Source organism: Chrysemys picta, chromosome 11, assembly GCF_011386835.1.
Source record: "Chrysemys picta bellii isolate R12L10 chromosome 11, ASM1138683v2, whole genome shotgun sequence".
In the NCBI taxonomy this organism is placed as follows: Eukaryota; Metazoa; Chordata; order Testudines; family Emydidae; genus Chrysemys; species Chrysemys picta.
This window is the reverse complement of record NC_088801.1, coordinates 14,856,892-14,864,037: the sequence shown is the minus strand read 5'-3', so window position 1 is coordinate 14,864,037 and position 7,146 is coordinate 14,856,892.

Sequence of the window (7,146 nt, the reverse complement as noted above, 5' to 3'; positions counted from 1 at the left end):
CCGGTACCAGGGATTGGATTCAGCACAGGTATTAGACCTAGCACCACGGCCTTGGTGCAGAGCATGCCGCTGGCACCGGCCTAAGACCAGTGCCAGTGGCATGCTCTGCACCAAAGTCACGGCAGTAGGAGCAGAGTCCGATCTGGTCGGCTCTGGAGCCGGTGTAAGTACCGACTCCATAAGGAGCGCTCGGAGATGAACGTCCCGCTCCTTTTTGGTCCACGGTCTGAAGCTCTTGCAAATGTGACACTTGTCGCTAATGTGGGTTTCCCCTAAGCACTTCAAACAGCTTATATGGAGATCTCTGACTGGCATGGGTTTCTTGCAACAGTCACAAGGTTTGAAGCCCGGGGACTGGGGCATGCCCGGTCCCTAGGCTAAGTCCCATTCGGGACTAACACACACTAAGGGAACTATAAAACTAACAAATTTCTAACAATTATATACAGCAAGTTCTCAATTGTGCCTAGTTGTGAGGAGTAAGTTTCCCGAGGCAAGGAGACGTTTCAGCACCGTCACTGGCGGTAAGAAGGAATTGAGGGTGCAGGGGAGCCGACGGTGCCCCTTATATCAGTGCATATGCGTACCATTCCAGAGGGCGCCAGAGCTGGTCCTTTACGGATACCACTGAGAGAAAAACTTCCAGCACTGGTGCATGTGGCGAGCACACGCACCTACAACGGAATGGATATGAGCAAGCAGTTGAAGATGATGATTTTGTTTTTGTTTTTTTTTGTAGAGAAGTGGACTTCTCAGTATGGTTTGCATTGAATAACTTCTCATTGTGATCATGGTTCCCAATAAAATGGAGGTTTACTAAGTTTCCAAATTATTATAAAGGAAAACAAAGAAGCAGTCTTGCAGGATGAATTCAAAAAGAAATTCACATGTTAGAAAGTGAGCTGGCAAAATATGCAAGTTGCTATTTGATACTGTCAGACAGATATCACATCATCCATTTTAAAAAGACAAGCTTGTCTCCAAAAATACTATCAATGTCACTCTTAATAGATATTAATGGCTTTTCAAAGGAGATTTATAATAGACCTAAATTTTCAGAAGTGCCTATTGATTTTGCATGCTTCAATTTTTGGGTGCTTATCTTCAGAGACTTGAAAGAAGCCTGATTTTTCAGAAGGTGACTGCTCAGCACTTGTAAAACCTAGAGTGCTTCAAGCTGAACATAAAAAAATGGAAGCACCCAAATCATTAGTCACTTTTGGAAGTTCAGGCCTACAGAATTTTTGGACTGGAGAAGTTCCAGCAAGGCAAAGAAAGCTTGCATTCTGAAATAACATGCAGGGTTGGTAAAGTTATAAAACAAAGAAATGGAAGAGCTAGGAAATCTCTTATGAAGACATCTCATTGAGGAAAGACTGCACAGACAGAACATAAGTCGTAGTTTCAATTCTGAAACAGTCAGAGTTTGAGTCCTCTAAACACAGTTGTCAAGACAAGCAAAGGATAAAAATAAATTCTGAAGTAATAGTAAGATGTGTGATTGGACCCCACTTCTGGGATGCCACCAGATGTATTGGGATTTCACTGAGCCCACCAGCTCCACTAGTCTGGTCTCCCTTTCCCTCTTGCTGAATCAGGCTCTCTGGCATCTTGTAGCACATAGGCAGAGAGTACCAGCTGTAGAATCACACAGAGTTTTTAAACAGCTCTGTATGGGAAATTGCCCCGCACGCAAGTGCAGCTTCCCTCTGGAAAGTACACCCAAGATAATATTGTCTTGCACTGTATAGAAAGTTCTGAACAGTGCAAGCTCATAAAAATTCGTCCTATCCCTCAATATGAAGAGATATGCACAGCTTCTCCCCCCTCTCCCCGATATGGATTGCACAAACTGGTCACGTTAAAAACAAGAAATAAGTTTATTAGCTACAAAAGACAGATTTTAAATGATTATAAGGAATAGCAAACAGAACAAAGCAGATTACTAAACAAATAAAACAAAACACGCAAACCCAGCTTGATTCGCTAAAGAAACAGGTTACAAAATGTAATTTCTCACCCTAAATGTTGAATTAGGCAGGATGCAGTTTCTGTAGCTCAGAGTTCCAGTTATTTCTCTTTACAGACTAGACACCTCTGTCTCAGTCTGGACTCAGCCCTTGCTTTTCCCACTGCTCGCAGGGCCGGCTCTGGCTTTTTGGCTGCCCCAAGAAAAAAAAAAAAAAAACACACCTGCGGCGCGGCCAGAGCACAGTTGCAGGGGGACCGGCTGGGGGGGAAAGGGAGTGGGAGGGAGAGAGAGAGAGAGAGACAGAAGGGGGCGGCCACGCGGCCCCTCCCACTGTGCCGCCTCCTGCCACGAGGGCTCCGCTCCGGTCGGCGGGGAGGGAATAGGGTGACCAGACAGCAAGTGTGAAAAATCGGGATGGGGGTGGGGGGTAATAGGAGCCTATATAAGAAAAAGAACCAAAAATCGGGACTGTCCCTATAAAATCAGGACATCTGGTCACCCTAGGAGGGAAGGAAGAGGACTGCTCTGCAGGGCGCTCTGGTTCGCCGCGCCGCCACCCCCTACAGGGCGGCTGGAGCGGAACAAAAAAAAAAAAGCAGCCGTGCCACCCTAGGATTGGGCAGAATGCCGCCTCGAACAATCTGCTGCCCCACGCACCAGCTTGCTCAGCTGGTGCCTGGAGCCGGCCCTGACTGCTCGGTTCCTTTTTCTCTTCAGGTACTTTCAGCAGTCTTTCTTCTTGGGCAGGAAGGCAATGGAGAAGAGTCCTGCTTGCCTTACTCTCCAGCCTTAAATAAGATTTACATAAGGCAGGATTCTTTTGTTTCCAAGTCTTGACCTCCTCCTCCTTTTAGGGGGAAAATTACTAGAAGTCCAAGATAGTATTTAGTACCAGGTGACAGGACCACCTGACCTAGTAGTGTCACAGCTACATCTCAGGAAGGAGATTAGTATCTTTAAAGTCTTATTGTTTCTTCCAAATGGCCCATAAAAGCTGATGATCTGTTGTCTGGTGGGGGTCTCCCAAATACATACACAGTTGTAATTGTTACATAGTCAATATTCCTAACTTTGGATACAGAAATTATACATGCATACAAATTGGATAATCACATTCAGTAAATCATAACCTTTCCAATGATACCTTACAAGACCCATCTTGTGTAAAATATATCTTAGTTAGGCTATATTCATATCATGACCATATTTCCATGAAGAATCTGGCGTGTAACATCACAAGATGATATACAGTACATTTCTTTCCACCATTCTGTAAAGAATTATTGCAGTCACAAAAGTTTGGAAAAGTCTTAATGGCATATTTTTGACACATCGGGTATCCAAAGCACTCCATAGGTTAAATTGTGACAAGTGGAAAAATAGCTTATGAGTTTAAAAAAGTAATTTCTTAGCTCTAGTCTACACTACAAATATCGGTATAACTGCGTCATTCAGGGGTGTGAATTTTCCCGCTCACAGTATAAACAGCACTATGTCAGCCAAAAATATGGGCCATTGGGTTAGAGAGGCCTACAGTAGGGGATAGTTCAGTTTGGGTGGGTGTGCTGATGCTCCCAAAAGCGGTTGCCTCTGCCTGTTTTGAAGGATGGGGTCTTTGCATAATCCCACAGGAAATCAAACTGCTATTGGAAGAAAACAGCAAAAGTAAAGAAGGTAAGGATTGGGGCCTGTGGACTAACAGCTCATCTACATTGTAATTCATACCGTGTTGGGTAAGCTATATACAACATGGTAACCCTGCCCTAAGGCAGATAAAGCACAGTTGTGCCTTGTGTAAGCGGGGGAATGGTCCCGCTATTGTGGGGAACTTTCCTGGCTTCTGCACTACCCCGGTGAAGTGGGCTAGCGAAAGGATCTGAGTCCTTGCTCCCACTTCCTTTACCCAGAGGCCTCCCTGCCCTTGAGGGCTCTCCTTCCACTCTCCTGTCTGGCAGAGTCCTCATAACCCTAACAAGGCTGGGCCCAGGATTCCTGGGGGGCTCAACCCCCAACCCTGCTGTGGTCACCTAGGACAGGGGCTAGGATGTCCCCACTCCAGGGTACTCTCTCTGCACTGGGCACCTCCCTGACCCACTGATCATTTCATACAATTTAAAGCAAATACAAGTTGTTTAATTAACAATTAATCTAAAGAAAAGAATAAGGAAAAATGGGAGAGGTGAAAGGAAAACACAACACCCCGCTCTGTGGCAGGGAACATCACAAACAGTGTCTCTGGACATCAGGGCACTTCGCAGTCTGTTCCTTGTAGGTCTCAGGCCCTGGCTGTGCTGCAGGTATGCTGCGGGTTGGACACTCGCAATGGTGGTGGCCACACACCTCCGGGCTTTGAGTGGTGGGACCCTTCTTCCCAGCATCAGCCCCCTGTCAGGTTACGGTCCCCCTCCCGGTCTGGCCTGCAAGGGCCCTTGTCTGGGGGTGTCTTTCTGTGCTGGGCCCTTTGCCCAAGGTACCCCCTTGGCTGGCCCCACTTGCTCACCACACCTGGCTCCGTGGCTGCAGCTCTGCTCCCAGCACAGGATCTGCTCTCCCTGGGCTGCGTCTCTGGCTCTGTGGCTGCGCCTCTGGCACCTCTGGATCTGGTCCGGTTCTGCTCTCCAGCTCAGCTTGGGCCCCTGCTTTCCCCTTAGCTCCGCCCCACTCTGTCTGACCCAGGCAATTCCAACTCACATGGAGGATGGGACCCACTCTGGCCTCCTGTCATGCTGATTAGCCTGCCCGCCCTGTCAATCAGGCTAACCTGCAGCATTGGCCTCTCACCATTGTTCCTGGGGACTGTCAGTCTCAGGGTCCTAATTTCCCATCGACCCCTCCCCTTTTAGTGCTGGGAGCTAGCCAACCAAAACACCCCCACTGAATGTTAGTAAGGGGCAACAGTCCCCTTATACACTGCAAGTGTATATTACACCAAATTATACTTTAATCATGTCCCTGAACTATGCAACAGCCTTGGATTCTTACAGGTTACAGCAGAGTTCTCGAACACCATTAAAACAGTGCAGGCTTGTCAGCATTGCAACTCTAAACTATGTGGTAAGAAAACAAACATATTACCATAGTGTTTACCATGTTGTAATTATCTTCATTTCATAGAGTAACTGGATCACACAACATTGCAAGTATTACAGTGTAGATGGGACATAAGAGTACCTTTGAGCAACATGAAGATACAAAGTAGTTCTCCGACAGCACTGAAGTATGGGTTTTGATTGTCATGCCTGCTTAAGAGATACTGGATGCATTTTTAAATACCTTTTGTTTAATTAAAGGATTCAGATTGTAGATGCAGAAAGGAGGGAACACAAGTTACATAACAGTAACAGAAAAAGTTTTTGTTTCATGAAATAAAAAATAAGGATCATTAATTTTTAAATCAACATGGAAAGCAATGCCTCTTAGGGTGAAAACAACAACAAGATCACCAGTGATTAACTGAGGCACACACACATTCACACAATAATATTAGTTCTTATATAGTCCTTTTCATTCATATCTATTCTTTTCTATCTAGGTATTTGTACAGCTCTGGTCACTGTCGTATATTAGGACCTCACCATTATTAATGGATTTCATCCTCACAACAACTCTGAGATAAAGAAGTATTGTCCCCATTCTAGAGATGGGAAACTGAGGCACAGGTCAGATTAAGGCCCTGATCCTCTAAGGCTGTGGTTGGCAACCTGTGGCCCGTCACGGTAATCCACTGGCAGGTCACGAGACAGTTTGTTTACATTGGCCGCCGCTTCCCGCAACTCCCATTGACCGGGATCAGCGAACTGCAGCCACTGGGAGCTGCGGACGGCCGTGCCTGCAGACGGTCAATGTAAACAAACTGTCTCATGGCCCGCCAGCAGGTCGCAGGTTGCCCACCACTGCTCTAAGGTATTTAGTTGCCTAATTCCCACTGGAGGATCTGGGCCTAAGTGATTTGTCCAAAGTCATGCAGAAAGTCTGTGGCAAAGCTAAAGAATGAACCCAAGTCTCCTGAGTCCAGTTCTAGACACTAAACCAGTGTTTCTCAGCTGGTGGGTTGTGAGCCTCCCACCCCAGGCAACAACAATTTTATGACAGTCTAAAGCAAAGAAAATCTCTCTTCCCCACTCCCTGTTATGTGAACCTTATCCCTCAAGGTCATGTATTCTCGGACACTCTTGAAACACACATACAAATAAATTACATGGGCTTATCATGGGTAGGATTATGATTCCTACGGATAGAATTATGATTCTCAAAGCACTTCACTAAGGAAGGCAAAATTCATTATCCTAATTTTGCAGCTGGGGAAACTACGGTGTGGTGAACTGAAGTGAGTTACCCAAAATCACAGAGCATATAATGACACAAAGGGTAAGGCTGTTGCTCGGCAACCCTATGGGCCTGGATTTGACACACATTGTACCTGATTTAGATAAGCTCATAGAGGATAGGTCCATCAGTGGCTATTAGCCAAGATGGTCAGGAACACAACTCCATCTTCTGGGTGTCCCTAAACCTATGACTGACTGATGCTGGGACTGGACAACAGGGGATGGGTTACTTAATGATTGTCCTCTTCAGTTAATTCTCTTTGAAGCTTCTGGCACTGGCCACTGTTGGAAGACAGGATACTGGGCTAGATGGACCATTGGTCTGACCCAGTATGGCCATTCTTATGTGAGTGGCACTACCAAAAACAGAACCTGGATCTCCTGACTCCCAGTCAAGTGCCCTAACCAGTGGGGCCGCTCTATCTTCTTGACTCAAAGGACAGCAGTAGCCACAGATGTGATAAATTGGTGAGATGTTGGTCAGAGGCTCCGATATACAAAAGTCAAGTCTGAATTTGTGCTGTCTAACTAAGGGGTACATCTGAAATTCTAGAGAAGGCTGTTGGTGACAAGGGGTACATAAAGTTCAGCCCCAATGGGATCAGCTAATCATAAAATATGGCCTCAGCTGCACTTTACTCTGCCTCAAGAACAAAAACAGAGCAGATGACAGGAAGGTTTTATTGCTAGATATTTTGGGGGAGGGGGAGGGCAAAGTGACAGATTCTTTTAACATTAACTCCAGGTTAATGAAGTTTTCTGCCAGGAAATATTGAAGTTAGTAATCAATCCTGATTTATGCTGGCTGAAGGTATGATTCACCGTCTTCAGTTTTGGTCACCCCAT